Below are 17,592 nucleotides of genomic sequence, written 5' to 3' on the forward strand. Positions count from 1 at the left end.
TCATCACACAAACATCATGGCATCACACTCATAAGGTTTGGGCAACATGTAACAATAATAGCCAGCATGCAAAAGTTGGATTTCTGTAAAGAAGAGAAAAAAAACATACAAGGGTTTAAGGAAGCAGCACATATGTATTCATTCTCCAACAGCAACATACCTCCACATGAACAATAATCATTACCAACATTCTCAATCAAACATGACTATGAAACAAGAACTGGAAACAAGCTATGGCCTGTACAAAACAGGGCCCACAATTTCATCATCACGCTTCATCAATATGGTAACAGCCTAGTATTAGTGTTCAAGCGGCAACCAAAGCACATGAGCTGAATTTCTAGAAACAATATAAGGGTTTCAAAATGGCAGTACTCATCATATTCAACCATATCAAACAAAAATGATTCAACCAAAACACACAACATAAGCATGAAATTCTGGACAGGATGGTTTGAGCAACAGCATAAATTTATCACCAGTTCACAGCATGGCCAATCAGCATAGCAACAAGTACAAACAACAATACTCAACACAAATCATATGTTTTCATGGCAATGGTTAGGGTTGAACAGCGGCAAGCATTAGCATAGTAAGTGATAATGGTTCATGCAGTCAAAACAACAACAGCACACAACAGCAGGCACTTCTAGAAATTAATCTGAGAGTTTTTTCAAAACCACACAGCAACATAGTGTATTCAACATCATCATGTAATCATCAAACCAACATTTCAATGGTAACAGCATGGTATTATCAATGTGCAAATGGCATCCAAACAACAGCATGGTAATTGCAAGCAGTCAACAACAAAGTTCATCATCATGTAATCACTTGGAATCCAACAGAAACAACTAGTCATGGCAAGGAGGTACTGTCATGATGCAGTAGCATCAATCAACAACAAAACAAAGCAGCATAGCACAGTAGGTTCATGCAAATATCATGCAACATTGAATAACCAACACCAAACACACAAACACAATGCAATGGATTTTCTGAGCATGTTTAGGAGATTTCAAACAGTAAGGCATAGCACAGTATGGCAGCACATTCATGTTTTAAAAATTGCAGCAGAATTTTATGAACATCAACATCATCATCACAGCAGCATGGTATAGCAGCAACCACTCATGTTCATCATATAATCAAAACAAGCTCATCATCAACATGCATTACCAACGAATTTCAACCAGAATTTACAAATAGCATGGCAATGATATAGTTCATGCAATCATCATGTAAACAACAGCCATACATGATACAGAAAAAACAGGAACAAACTGGGAATGGCTTAGGGTTTTCAAAGCAGTAGCAACAACTCCATCACCTCAAATCGAGTTTGTATGAAAAATTTTCAGGAGTCCATATTGAACACACACAAAGGTCCAGAAAATCATGGCAATCAATAGTTCATCATCAGTTTCCATTCAAACAGCATATACACCATGAATCGAGCATAAGAAAATCTGAACACCAACTTTGCTCATGAATGAAAAGTTTCAGAAGTGGATAAACAGCATACCAACAGGACCATTAGAGCATATACAGAGCAAATTCAAGCATGGTTTTCATGGAAACATGGTGAGGAAGGAGAATCGAGCAAAAATGTATATGAGCCAGCAATTTCAAATCCAGATTTCTAGCAATCTACTCAACCATTTTAAGTGGTTCAACTTGCAATAGACTCAGCATGGCAAGGACTACACAAAGCATAACATGGATTTGAAAAATAAATGATTCGAAAATTTACCAATATGAAGAGCAGAGGAAGATTCAGCAGTTGTTTGGTCTGGATATGCTCAAACAGTTGAAGATTCTCCCTCCACAAGTTGAATGGTGAAGAAAGCTCGTTTTAATGCAGCTGGGAAATCACTTAAACCAAATCTGCCATAGCTAGTGGTGCTGAAGAACAGTTGAATCAAAGCTGCTTCCAGTTGTGAAATGGCAATGGGAATGAGCTTGAAATGATGTTTGGATGATGGAGAAACCAAAGGAAGCTCGAGTATTTTGGAGTTTTAGCAGAAAATGCAAGTCGAGCAAAAATGCAAGAAGGAGAGAATGAATGTTTCTGTCCCTGGAGGCTGTAAAACTAGGGTTGTTTTGTGCTGAAAATGATCTCTTATATGACTGTTTAAGATTAACCAATCATGTACTAACCAAAATTAACTTAATTAAACCATTTTGCAAAATTGCTAATGTTTGGCCAAGTGGAGGAGAGGTGTGAATTGGCTGAGAATTTGGGCTGCTACAGGCTGCAAAAGGACAGTATATTTGCTGTTTTTGGTTATACATGGAATGCTGCAGCATGTTGTACTGGTTTTGCCTTATGTACTTCTATTTGCACCTTTTGCCAATTTTGAATTTTTATCCAAAATGATGATGGAATGATGGTATGATGGTGGTTTTAAGCTTTGAGCAAGTTTCAAATATGGTTTAAAACATTTCCCAATTGGCAAAATGATGAAAAAGTCCATAAATCAAAAAGTCAAAGTTTGGTCAAACTTTGAATTTTAAAGGAATTGGTCCAAAAATGCCATTTTGATTGGCAAGGTTTTAGGTCATGAAATTTATATTTTTGGAAAGAGGATGAAAAATGTGGTGTGTAGGAAAAAACCCCACCAAATTTGGCCTTATGGTTTGAGAGATATGGCTTGTTGAAGTTCAAAAATTAGTGAGAATGATTTGATCATATCTTGACAACCACACATGGGATTTTGATGTTCTTGGACTTTTTGAAAATGGGAAGACAAGATCTTCAACTTTCATGTTGGGCAAAAATTCATTTGGAGCTTGTATCATGATGTAAGTTTAAGATCAAGAAGTTTCCATTTTTGGCAGTTGAAATTACGGGTCCACTTTCTATTTCTGGAAAATTTTCTGATTGGCTTGATTTTCTTCCATGATGAGGTTGAACATGATAGATGAGGCTTATACAAGCATGAATGAGCTCCTTCAAATCAATTCTATCCATCAAATCTTGATTAAAACAACTGTTGACCAAGTTTGACTTTCTGTTGACTTTTCTAGGGTTTTGGACTGATTGAACTTCTTCTGATGATTTCCAAACCCTAATTCCTTGAGACCTTGACTTCAAATGATGTCTCAAGATGTGTGAACTTGTGATTAATGATCATGATGCCCAAATTCTGCAAGAATGGCCACCATCCATTGCTTTGACTGATCAATGACTGACTTTGACCTAATTGCTGATGATTACTTTATCTGCAAGCAACAAGGTTAAACAGACAATATTTTTGTACTTTTTGGTTAATAAACATGTGAAAGCAAAGATATACAAATGCAAAGTATGCTTGGTGATCAAGAAACAAACCCACAAGGCAATCTAATCCACTAGGAGGGGAGCAAAGGCATGCAATGATCCTTGAGGTTATGATATGAATGATATGGGCCATGAGGGATCTTAGGGCCCAAAATTGGGGTCTTACAGATGCCCCTATTTAAGGTCATTCTAGCCGGAGAAGTGAAGTTTAGAAATCTTCATCTCGACGCGGTAGAATGGACTTAAATAACAGTAATGAGACAAATTTTGGTCCCTAAGAGACCTCATGATGCAGATGTATGCGGGCAAAAGACACAAATTCTGTGGGGAAAATGATTCACACAGAAGAAAAGACGATCCATCGGAGCAATACACTCACCAGGAACGGAGACTCTAACAAGACTCTATGGGGATAATAAAAGACAAAGAAATGTGTGAACAAGACACGACTCTAAACTGGGGAAAAAACAAGACTGACATAACGTGAACAAGACACGACTCTGATTAGGAAAACAGAAAACAGACAGGAGAACTCACTGGGGAGTGAAGGACTCACACTGGGAAAAAGATTTCCAAAGGAAAATAAATCCATTGGAGAAACACAAACTGACTCCTGAGGAGAAGCAACAAAAAGTTCCACTGGGGAAGGCAACAAAGAAAATGAGATGTTACCAGGCATACGGGTAACAAACTCAGGAAGGAACACCAAGGATACCGGTTACTGGGTATATAATAGGTGACCAACCAAAGCGTGAATTGGATTCCACTTCCAAAACACTCATCATCCTGAAGAGAGCTAGAAAAGCAGACTTGTTTATAGGATGGACATTCAATTCCACAAGGAAAATGAATCTTACTCTGAGGGGAAAACAATCAAAAGATCGACTCAAGAGTGAACGAGATATAATATCCATTACCGTCAGAACGTGGATAGAATACTCAGATGAGACATATTATTCATTACCGGCAGACCGTGAATAATATACTCGAAAGGAAAATTATCCTGAACCGGTTACTGGGTTGTTTATAGGATAAAATCCGAAGACGTGAATTGGTTTTCACTTCCAAAACACTCATCATCCGAAAGGAGGGCTTGAAAAAGCAAATCGACTTACAGGATGGACATTCGAATCCACAACGGGAAAACGAATCTTACTCAACTGGGGACACAAACCCAAAGAGTGCATGAGATATGATATCCATTACCGGCAGACCGTGGATAAGATACTCGCATGAGATATATTATCTATTACCGTCAGAACGTAGATAATAAACTCGCATGGTAAGAAACACCAGAGATACCGGTTACTGGGTATATAATAGGTGATCCACCGAAAACGTGAATTGGATTTCACTTCCAAAACACTCATCATCCAAAACACAAACTGGTTAAAGGATGGCTATTCGATTCTACAAAGAATACGAATCTTGCCCAGTTGGGGAAAATCAACAAAGGATTCCAACTAAAGAGCGCATGAGATATATTATTCATTACCGGCAGACCGTGAATAATATACTCGAAAGGAAAAGACACCAGAGATACCGGTTACTGGGTATATAATAGGTGACTAACCAAAAAGAGAGACAATCGATACCAAGCATACGGGTAAACGAAAGACAACTCAAAGGGATAAATTGCAAGCACCCGGCAATTATTCCACAACAAGAAATATTCGACTCCACAAAGGGAAATAACGAATCTTACTCGACCGGGGAAACACAAAAGGCTTCGACCGAAGAGTGCATGAGACATATTATTCATTACCGGCAGACCGTGAATAATATACTCGCATGGAAGATTATCCGCAACCGGTTACTGGGTTAACAAAGGATAAATCGACCGAACAGAAAGGCATCGGGATACCAAAATAGGTATATAATGATAACCAATCAAAAGGAGCAACAGACATTACCAACAAAAGGGTAAATGAAAGGCGAACTGCTGAGGATAAATTGCAAGCATCCGGCAATTATCGACAGAAGACTAGCTGGGGATACATTGATAAACAAACAATGATCCGGGAACAAATCACTAGCATACGGTGAAAAGACCCACTGGGGATAAAATTGCTAGCATACGGCAGTTATCCACAAAAGACTTGCTAGGATATAAGTGCTGATCTGAGCAACTTATACAAGCGAAAGGAAAATCATCATCAAAGACTAGATGAAGATAACCACAAAAATTAGGGTTTACATCTACCGAATACGGGGTAGAAGACCAACAACTCCACGTGGGGATAGAACAAATCACAAATCCGCACGGGAAACCAAAATAGGGTTTATAACAAACCACCAACTGCTGAAGAGCAGGAAAATAGGATTTACAACTACCGGTATGAGGTAGAAGACCAAAACTCTGGCTGGAGAATAAAAGGTGTATAACCACAAATTCTGTTAAGAAAGCCAGGAAAAGTAGGACTTACAACTACCGGTTACTGGGTAGAGGCCCAAAAACATTCCGCTGGGGAACAACCCACTGGGAAGCACAAGATATCTGACAAATAGCCGATTCGGGAATGATCCGAAAAGACAGACTGAATAAAGACACGTCCTAATGAGGATATAACTCAAATAGGAAAATCCATCCCAATATATGTGTTGGGAGGATACGGAAGAAACCGTCATCCACGAGGGTATATCTCAGTGGGGAACTGCAGAAGGAAAGACAACATTTTCTGCTTATGGGGTTGACTCTATATGGAGAGATTTTATAACACCCAACATCTGCTTGGGGAGATCTGTAAAGAGATCTATATCACCATAGCAGGAGATACGACGAACAAAAGATATATGGCAAGAAATGCAACATGAATATCTGAATGTTTCATGAATATGCATGAATATGCGTGATTTATGTTTGATGAATGCTGACAAAACAGACAATTCTAACACAAACAGGTTCAGGAACTAAACGTCCAGTATTATACTTCCAGGGGAAAAACCAGCTGGAGAGCCAATCTGCGGAGATCTACATGCTGTAAAGCAAAGATCTGCGGGTACTGCTGAAGAAGCAGAGAATCAGATATCAGGAAACAACCCAATCAGGGTACAGAAAGTCACAACGGGCAAACAGCCACTAAGACGAATCTGTAGGGGAACAAGAGAAATCCCAAAGTATATCAGCAGGGGATCCCAGTGTCAACTGAGAAACAAAGGTGCGTTGCATAAGCACGAACTGCTGTAGAAGCAAATCCACACAACTCCGCTGGGGGATAACCCACTGAGGGAGAATGAAATCATCCAAACAGAGTGTAACTGCATAAGCAACTCTACTGGGGAAAACAAACGGTCAGGAAATAAATCCGTTCACTGGAGGCAAAAGCCATCATCCGACCATATCGGGATTGAAGGAGTATTCAACAGGCGAAACTGCCGCAACAAACATTCTGCAGACTAGGCTGAGGAAAAGATGATTGCAATATACTGGGATGTCAACCCAAATCAAAGCTGCTCAGGAAAATAAATCCTGCTCTGCTGGAGAGAATAACTCTGATGGAGAGATAGCAACAATTCCACAGACGACTTCGCTGGGGAAAGGGTAAAGTACTGGGTATCAAACCACTGACTTACCGAGTCTTCAAAAAGACAACAATCGTGCTGAGGAAACAGACAATTCCTACTGGCACACTGCATGGGGAAAAGAGGTAACAACTCTTCTTGCAACCCTGGTGGGGATGTTAATAACAGCTCTACTCGTGACTCCGAGGGGAGTATCAATCAATCAGTTACACTCATGACTGTGCTGAGGAGACAGATAAAATCCGGGGCATACGACCCACTAGAGAAAGCGACGGGGCACCAGGATGACAAACCATCAACCGCCGAAACTTCTCAAGAAAACACCCATGCTAGGGGAAAACTGCTGCTGGAGAAAACGAAGTCTTCAACAACACACTCTGCTGACTGTACTAGGGGAACAAACCCCAACAACAACTCTGCTTTGAGGAACAACCTCAACAAAATCTGAAGAAAGAAGATACACCAAACCAGGAATATGAACAAATGTCTTACCTGTTGGAATCATGCCACCCTGGGAGAGCGCTGAAATATTCTTGAGTATCCTTTCAATCTTGTGAATGTTCATTTGTTTAAAACAAAAATTTTGAAAAATTTATTTGTTTAAAACAATGACATTTTATCAATTTAAAACATGCAAAACATTTGTTGAATTGAAACAAATAAGAGTGCAAATAATTGGATAAAAAGCTCAAATTGATTTAATGGAATGGTAGTCTGCAAATGGCAAGACTCCATAGATCTGTACAAATTTGAAATCAGTGATATATATTGGAAGAGGGCTACATTGAACATAATGATCCTTTCTCTACCAATTTGAATCTCGATGTATCCGAAGCTTCAGTTGACGACGAATCGAGAATCTGCTGACGAAATAACGACTGATGAACCAGAAAGTCTTGTCAGGATGCAGTTACTTGCCAAAATCCCTAATTTTTGCCTAGATTGCCCCAGAGTGAGGTATTCAATCTAGCGGGTATGCAAATATATCTTTTTTTCAAGTCTCTAATTTTTGCCTGGATTACCCTTGCGGGTTCTCCACCGAGACGCTCATTTTTGCCTAAGCCGCCCTTTCGGGTTTTCAACTTAGCGAGCTATTCTGTTTTTTCATTCTTTTTCATTCTTTTTTTTTATCTGCATATACTTTTTTTTTTTTAGGCAAAGTATCTCTTAACTGCATCTGAATTCACAGGACGAGTGAAATCCTCCCCATCCATTGTTGTAAGCGTCAAAGCTCCGCCTGAAAAGGCTCTCTTAACAACATATGGACCCTCGTAGTTTGGAGTCCACTTGCCCCTGGAATCGGGCGCGAAAGACAAAACTTTCTTGAGCACAAGGTCACCTTCTCGGAACACACGAGGCTTGACCTTCTTGTCGAATGCTTTCTTCATTCTCTGTTGATACAACTGACCATGGCACATGGCAGTTAATCGTTTCTCTTCAATCAAATTCAACTGGTCATAACGACTCTGAATCCATTCAGCATCAGTCAACTTGGCTTCCATCAAGACTCGCATTGATGGGATCTCCACCTCTACTGGGAGAACGGCTTCCATGCCATAAACAAGAGAGAAAGGGGTTGCCCCTGTTGAAGTGCGTACAGACGTACGATATCCATGCAAAGCAAATGGCAGCATCTCATGCCAATCTTTGTACGTGACAGTCATCTTCTGGATAATTCTCTTGATATTCTTGTTAGCAGCTTCAACAGCCCCATTCATCTTAGGTCTGTAGGGAGAGGAATTATGGTGTGCAATCTTGAATTCAGCGCACAACTCATCCATCATCTTGTTATTCAGATTGGATCCATTATCAGTAATGATCCTCTCTGGCACACCATAACGGCAAATCAACTGATTCTTGATAAACTTCACAACCACCTGTCTGGTTACATTCGCGTATGACGCGGCTTCAACCCATTTGGTGAAGTAATCAATTGCTACGAGAATAAACCGATGTCCATTGGACGCTTTCGGCTCAATCATACCGATCATGTCAATTCCCCACATAGAGAAAGGCCATGGTGATGAAATCACATTCAGGAGTGTCGGAGGAATATGAATCTTATCCGCATAAATTTGACACTTGTGACATTTCTTCACATACTTGCAACAGTCAGACTCCATTGTCAGCCAATAGTAGCCTGCTCTCAACATCTTCTTAGCCATGGCATGTCCATTGGAATGAGTACCAAATGAACCCTCATGGACCTCAGTCATCAATAGGTTTGCTTCGTGTCTATCCACGCATCTGAGCAAAACCATATCAAAATTCCTCTTGTACAGCACTTCACCACTGAGGTAGAAACTGCCTGACAACCTTCTCAAAGTTTTCCTATCCTTCACAGATGCCCCAGGCGGGTAGACCTGGTTCTGGAGGAAATTCTTGATATCAAAGTACCAAGGCTTGTCATCTTTCACTTCTTCGATTGCAAATATGTGAGCGGGTCTGTCCAAGCGCATCACAGTAATATTGGGATCATCATTCCACCATCTGACAACAATCATAGAAGCAAGCGTTGCGAGGGCATCTGCCATCCGATTATCCTCTCGAGGAATATGATAAAATTCAACTTCTGTGAAGAAAGTTGAAATTCTCCTTGCATAATCTCTGTATGGGATGAGACCTGGTTGATTCGTCTCCCATTCACCTTTGATCTGATTGACAACCAAAGCTGAATCACCATAGACATCAAGATACTTGATCCTTAAGTCAATGCATTCTTCAAGTCCCATAATACAGGCTTCATACTCCGCCATATTATTCGTGCATTTGAAGGTTAGCCTTGCTGTAAACGGAATGTGCGATCCCTGGGGATTAACAATTACTGCCCCAATTCCATTTCCATATTGATTAACAGCGCCATCAAACACCATCGTCCATCTGGAACCAGGTTCTGGACCTTCATCAAGTGTAGGTTCATCGCAATCTTTCATCTTCAAATACAGAATTTCCTCATCAGGGAAGTCATACTGAACAGACTGATGATCTTCAATCGGCTGGTGCGCTAAATGGTCAGCCAAGATACTACCTTTAATAGCTTTCTGAGCTCGATACTCAATATCATACTCAGACAACAACATCTGCCAACGGGCAATCCTCCCAGTTAAAGCAGGCTTCTCGAAAATATACTTAATTGGATCCATTCTGGATATCAACCAAGTTGTATGATTTATCATGTACTGGCGCAAACGCTTAGCTGCCCAAGCTAAAGCACAGCACGTCTTCTCAAGCATAGAGTACCGAGACTCACAATCAGTAAACTTCTTACTGAGGTAGTAGATAGCAAACTCCTTCTTCCCTGATTCATCTTGTTGACCGAGTACACAACCCATCGAGTCTTCAAGAACTGTCAAGTACATAATCAGAGGTCTTCCTTCTACTGGCGGAGACAAAATCGGAGGTTCAGACAGATAATCTTTGATACTGTCGAAAGCTTTCTGGCAATCCTCGGTCCAATCATGAGACTGATCTTTCCGGAGGAGCTTGAATATCGGCGCACATGTGGCAGTCATGTGGGATATAAATCTGGAAATGTAGTTCAAGCGGCCAAGAAAACCTCGGACTTGCTTCTCAGTTTTGGGTGCGGGCATCTCTTGTATTGCTTTGACCTTTGCAGGATCAACCTCAATACCTCTTTCACTTACCACAAAACCCAACAACTTTCCGGAACGGACTCCAAAGGTACATTTGTTCGGATTCAGACGAAGCTGGAACTTCCTCAAACGCTGAAAAAGCTTCAACAAATGCTCAATATGCTCAACTTCCGTTCGGGACTTAGCAATCATATCATCAACATAGACTTCTATCTCCTTGTGCATCATATCATGAAACAAGGTAGTCATAGCTCGTTGATACGTGGCTCCGGCGTTCTTCAAACCGAAGGGCATCACTCGATAACAGAATGTTCCCCAAGGTGTGATGAATGTTGTCTTCTCCATATCCTCTGGTGCCATCTTGATTTGATTATATCCGGAAAATCCGTCCATAAAAGAAAAGACTTTGAATTTAGCTGTATTGTCTACCAACATGTCAATGTGTGGTAGAGGAAAATCATCTTTTGGGCTAGCTTTATTCAAATCTCTGTAATCAACGCACATACGGACTTTTCCGTCCTTCTTAGGAACAGGCACAATATTGGCCACCCATAGAGGATATGTCGAAGTCACCAGAAACCCCGCATCAATTTGCTTCTGAACTTCCTCTTTGATCTTCACTGCCATATCTGGATGAGTTCTTCTGAGCTTCTGCTTTACAGGCACGCACTCAGGCTTCAAAGGCAGGAAATGTTGCACAATATCTGTATCTAAACCCGGCATGTCCTCATAGGACCAAGCAAAGATATCTGAATATTCTCGTAGCAAGCTGATCAAATCTTCCTTAACAGACCCTTCAAGAAGTGCCCCAATCTTCACCAGGCGCTCACAATCTTCAGATCCCAAGTTGACTGTTTCCAAGTCTTCGAGATGCGGCTGAATGATCTTCTCTTCGTGCTCAAGGAGACGGGTGATCTCATCAGGAATCTCTTCAACGTCATCTTCCTCTGCCTCAAATACAGGGAATTCAAAATTGGGAGATGGCGTTGGATCATTATGTTCAATGGGTTTTAGGATCAACCTGCATAATGATTTTGGTTAAGAAAAACTTCAGAATTTAAACAAACAAATCATTATGCAGATGAAGGGATGTTGCTTTTACAGCTTTTATTTTTGTTTTTATGGTTTTTTGTGATCACTGATTTCATAAAGAAAAGCAAAAAGTGAAAACAAAGGAAAAACAAATGTTTAACAATGCGAAAATTGAATGAAAATATCATTGTATATATGCTTTGCCAACAATGTCATCACTTCTCCTTTTGGCATGGGAGAAGGGTTTTAAACAAAATGAACAATTACTCTGATCTATGGATAACTGTAGGAACATCCACAGCGACCCAATTGTGGCAGACACCACCAGGAATAACAAAATTGTTCAAATCTTCTGCATCTTCTTCTTCAATGATAGCAGCAGCTTCCTCTTCTGCAGGTTGATCAGCATGGATGAATCCTCCACTCGTGAACAGACCTTGCTCGTTGCATGCCCCAGAACCAAAGCCAATGCCAGCCCGGGATCGATTATCTTCAAGTTCAAGCACTTTCCCTAATCCAGCAACTGCACCACATTCAATGGCCAGCTTTGCATCACGGTAGGAAGTGAATGAAGGAGACTTCTTCTCGATTGGTTTATCAATAGATAAAGCTTGGAACTGAGTTCCAACTTCATCCTCAGCATCAATGTACGAGAAAGAAGACAGATTACTGACCAGGAGAGCCTTTTCTCCCCCTACTACAACCAATTTCTTGTTTTTCACAAACTTCAACTTTTGGTGTAGGGTGGATGTCACGGCGCCAGCCTCGTGAATCCATGGTCTGCCCAAGAGACAGCTATATGATGGGTGAATATCCATTACTTGAAAAGTGATCTGGAAATCACTTGGTCCTATCTTGATTGGGAGGTCCACTTCCCCAATCACGGTCTTGCGCGACCCATCAAAAGCTTTAACAACAACCCCACTCTGCCTCATAGGAGGACCTTGGTATGACAATCGTGAGAGTGTGGATTTTGGCAACACATTCAAGGACGATCCAGTGTCCACCAGCACATTGGACATTGCATCAGATTTGCAATTCATTGAGATATGTAAAGCCATGTTGTGGTCTCTTCCCTCCTCCGGGAGATCAGCGTCACAAAAGCTTAGAGTGTTGCAAGCGGTAATGTTTGCAACGATGCTATCAAACTGTTCCAAGGTGACGTCGTGATCGACATATGCCAGGTCCAAGACTTTCTGCAGAGACTCCCTATGAGGCTCTGAATTCAGCAACAAAGAAAGAATGGAAATCTTGGAAGGCGTGTGTAGAAGTTGGTCTACAATATTATACTCGCTCTTTCTGATGAGCCTCAGCATCTCATCAGATTCTTCATCAACAATGCCACTCGGGCCATCTGAAGAAACAGGAGTCTTTTGTACAGACGAGGAGGGTTTGGCAACATCAAGTGCCGGATCCTGAACATTCACAGCGGTCCCCACAGGACGCTCAACAGATTCAGAAGCAACAGCCTTAGCAGGCGCAGAAAAGACACGACCACTGCGGGTCAATCCACTAACATCAGCGATAGTGGTCACGGAAGTAGAAGGCAAAGGTACCTCGACCCCATCCTGGACAGCAACAGGATTGTACCGGAATGGTACAGCTCGATCAGATGAATAAGGCACAGGGCCTGCCGGTTTGATAATCAAAGAAGGTGAAGCCTTAGGCTTGTTGCTATTGTAGCGAATAACAACGGGCTCTGGAAGCTTGAACACCGGGGAGATAACACTCACCTCGGGCTCAACAACATCAACATTGCGATTCTGGAGAATCTCAATGGTACCTTCATTCAACATCATCTGCAATTCCTTGCGAACTTGGTCGCAACCCAAGCGATTTACAGAACAGACGCGACACTGGTCATGGTTATGCTTCAAATGACTGTGCTGACACAGCATCTTATGTAATCCAACCAATGACTGCCGGATATGGCTGACATATTTCACTTTGTATTTCCCAAGGTCTTCCTGGATCATATTGACAGACTTCCCATGCGAAGGCAATGGGTTCCTGGTAACATTAGGGTTTGAGTCTTCAAAACTCAGAATTCCACTTCTCATAAGGTCTTGAACCTTATTCTTCAGCGGGAAACAGTTCTCTACATTGTGGCCCGGAGCACCGGAATGGTAGACACAATGCTGGTCTGGTTTGTACCACCATTGCGGATTTGCAGGAATAGCAGGAGGATCCCTGGGCGAAACCAACTTCCTCTCCAACAAGGAGGGATAAAGCTCTGTATATGTCATCGGAATCGGGTCGAAGCTGACCTTCTTCCTATCATAATTCGCATTCGCTTGGTTGGTTGTACTTCCACGAGGCTGGTAAGCCTGTTGCTGTGGACGTTGCTGTTGCTGTTGATATTGCGGTTGTGGATATTGCTGCTGATGCTGATACTGCTGAGCATTATCCTTGAATACAGGTGCCACACTAGCCACCTGATGCTGATGTCTGGAATGATGTGCAGGCTTCCTCTGAACAGAGGGTCTTCTATGCTTGGGCTGAGACTGCACAGCATGCGCTTCACCTTCTTTCCTCTTGAACGCTCCATACCGTTTAGAGGAAGAACCATCATCTTTAGACAACCGTCCTTCACGGACGCCTTCTTCAAGACGCATCCCCATATTCACCATCTCAGTGAAATCAGAGGGAGCGCTGGCCACCATTCTCTCATAATAGAATGACCCAAGAGTCTTCAGAAAGATCTTGGTCATCTCTTTCTCTTCTAATGGTGGAGTGATCTGAGCTGCCAGCTCACGCCATCTCTGGGCGTACTCCTTGAACGTCTCTTTGTCCTTTTGTGACATAGACCTGAGTTGATCTCTGTCAGGCGCCATGTCAACGTTGTATTTATATTGCTTGACGAAAGCTTCGCCAAGGTCATTGAAAGAGCGGATGTTGGCACTGTCCAGACTCATGTACCAACGGAGAGCAGCACCAGACAAACTGTCTTGGAAGTAGTGGATCAAGAGTTGATCGTTGTCTGTCTGAGTGGACATTTTTCTGGCATACATGACTAAGTGTGCCAAAGGACAAGTGTTCCCTTTATACTTCTCAAAGTCTGGGACCTTGAATTTGACTGGTATTTTCACACCGGGAACTAGACAAAGTTCGGCTGCTGACTTGCCGAAGAGATCTTTGCCTCTAAGAGTTCTCAATTCCTTTCTCAGCTCGAGGAATTGATCGTTCATTGCATCCATTTTCTCATGTACATCTGAGCCCTCAGACGCTTCAGAGTGATAAATGGTGTCGTCTACCCTCGGCATGGTATGCACGACAGGAGGTACTGGTATAGGGACCGGGCTAGATGCCGGCATTTGAGCGAATGTAGGAGCTGGCCGATCAGGCATGAAGCCAGGAGGCATCCCCCAAGGAAAACCGGGAGGCATGGCATTTGGCTGCTGGGCACTAACAGGCACTGATGAAGTAGCTATCTCAGAAATAACAGTCCGCTGAACCGGAGTTGCTGGCTGTTGAGGAGCAGGCTGATTCTGGGCGGCCAGAAGTTGTTCCATCAATGCGCCAAGTCTGGCGACTTCATCTCTCAAACTCTGGTTCTCTTGTTCCAACTGCTCCATAATTCTGGCGGAGTTGACTCTCGTATAATACCGGTGAGTCAGCTTGTCTTCAAAATAAATGAAGAGCAGAGGTTAGAACCGGAAGACCAGAAAAATGGGTACCTGTTTATGCAGGAATGATGCATGAAATGCTTGTGCAAATGTTTTGATTTTCAAGGAACCCTCAGGGTACATTTGCAATATTTTGAATTTTAAACATTTTTGATTGCTCATGGAAAATATTTCATTCAAAATATTAGGTCAAAGAAGTACAGCATTCTTTTAAATATTACAAAGAGAAAAGGTAAATAACATCCTATGGATCCCTATTAGCTCGGGATGCTGGAAGACGAGAAGTGTACAACTTCTTGATCTCTCTCTCATAGGCAGCCTCCATATCAGCTTTCTCCTTTGCAAGTTGATCATACTTCCTTTTCCAGAATTTGGATGACTGAGGAAGCAGAGAAGTCCAAGTGTCGTTCGGATCGTCGATCACTCGGTGCTCGAGAAATTCAATCATATCATCCTTCTCCTTGAGCTGCTGCAGCAATTCCTCTCTCTCGCGGATCCAGGCACGCGAAAGGTCTTCTTCTCTCAACTCCTCTACACGTTGGGTAGGGAGGGTTGAAGGCCCAGCCGCATCCAACAGTGTAGGTCTCGGATGATCATATGGCATCAGGTAGGTAGCAGCCCTCTGTCTGACCCAAGAGGTATAGGGTTCCAAAGCAATGCAGTTCTTTGGACCCAATTCATTCCTACTCTTTATGCGAATATTGCGCCAAGCGCGGACAAATCTGGCTTTCAGGCCTTGGGGATCTTTACCCTCCTGAAAGAATACACCTTCCAACAGAATGTTATGGGGTTTATCCTTTAGGGGGAACCCAAGCTGACGACGTGCAAGCGTAGGGTTGTAGGTAATCCCACCACATGTACCAAGAAGAGGCACATTAGGGAATTCACCACAAGAATTGATGATCTGAACGGTATCATACACGCGATCATACCAGGTGATATCATCATTGGTGAGAGACATGAGTCTCTGAGACCACCGTAGACATCCCTTGTTCTCCTTGAAAGCAACTGTCTGCGGCAAGTGCGAAATAAACCACTTGTACAGCAGGGGTAAACAGCAGACAATGACTCCTCCATTCTTCACATTCCTCAGATGCATGGAGACATATGCATCACCCAACAAGGTCGGAACTGGATTAAGAACTGAAAAGATCCTAATGGCGTTCATGTCGACGAACTTGTCAAAGTTGGGAAACAGCACCAATCCATAGATAAGCAAAACGAACAGAGCCTCAAAGGCATCCTCACTCATGGCCTTCCCATAGAAAGTGGCTTGAGCAATGAGGAACTCGGAAGGAAAACCCTGAATTCCGCCTTTGGTAGTCAGATTAGCTCTAATCAGATCTTCATCTATGTGCAACAGACTGGAAATCTCTCGAGCAGAGGGAATACTCTCTAGGCCACTGAACGGCACTTGATCCAGAATCGGAATCCCAATAAGATGAGAGTATTCTTCCAAAGTCGGCATCAACTGGAAATCCGGAAATAAGAAGCAATGATAGAGCGGATCATAGAACTGAGCAAGAGTGCTCATCAATCCCTCATCCACTTGAGTAGTCAGCAACGGCAGAAGCTTCCCATATCGAGCCTTGAAACCCAAGGGATCTAATACATATGATGTCAGATTCCTTAACTCTTTTACATCAGGCTGCTTAAAGCTGTACTTCTTTGTATGCCTTTTCGGTCTTTCCATGTCTGAAAATTTTGCAAATAACCCTTTAAGTTCCTTGAAAATTTTCTCTTTTGATGACATGAATGCGGATGAATGCGTGAATGCATGAATGCAACAAGCACACTCAAGGATCAAGCAAAGCACACCAAACAAAGGTCATGGGAAAGCTCTATGTATCCCTAATATCAATCATCCATTTTGGTGGATTTAGGTTTTCACCTTATCGACACCCAAGTTCCATTGATATTAACGGTACATGAACCGGTTCAGACATTCCTAATATCAACCAGCCGCTTTGGTGGATTTTAGGTTTTACACCTGATCCGGGATCCATTGATATTAACAATGCTTGAACGACTCAACCACGAATCACGGGTTTGTTGAGAGTCACGAGCATGGAGTCTCGGTTAAGAACCACCCAAAGGGAGTGTACTAGGGTTTAAACCTGCCAGACATGTTCTATCAGAGGTTCCCATAATCATCGTTCCATCTTTCGAATATTATCGGAGGAACGAATACTCGTATTCCAAGAATATTCTCAAGAGAAACTCTTATGAGTGTAGTATCGCGTAACAATCGTATCAGAACTGACATCTGAACGACCTCCGCACTACGGTCCTAAAAATAGGCCAAGATGGGTTTGGTAAACTAAGGTCCTTGGCTTCTGCGGAACATGATTGAAAGAATAATGTCTAACCACAAATAACTTGTGTGACATTATTAGTTCAACATGACCTCCACCAAGTGAATGGACTCGCAAGTCAACTGGCTAAGGACTACTCCACACCAGTCGACAAGACTATGCCATTCTCCTATCCTAGAGTGCACTCGAGTTCGGGTATAGAACTCATCTCACAGATCACC

The sequence above is a fragment of the Lathyrus oleraceus genome, chromosome 4, assembly GCF_024323335.1.
Source record: "Lathyrus oleraceus cultivar Zhongwan6 chromosome 4, CAAS_Psat_ZW6_1.0, whole genome shotgun sequence".
Lineage (NCBI taxonomy): Eukaryota > Viridiplantae > Streptophyta > Magnoliopsida > Fabales > Fabaceae > Lathyrus > Lathyrus oleraceus.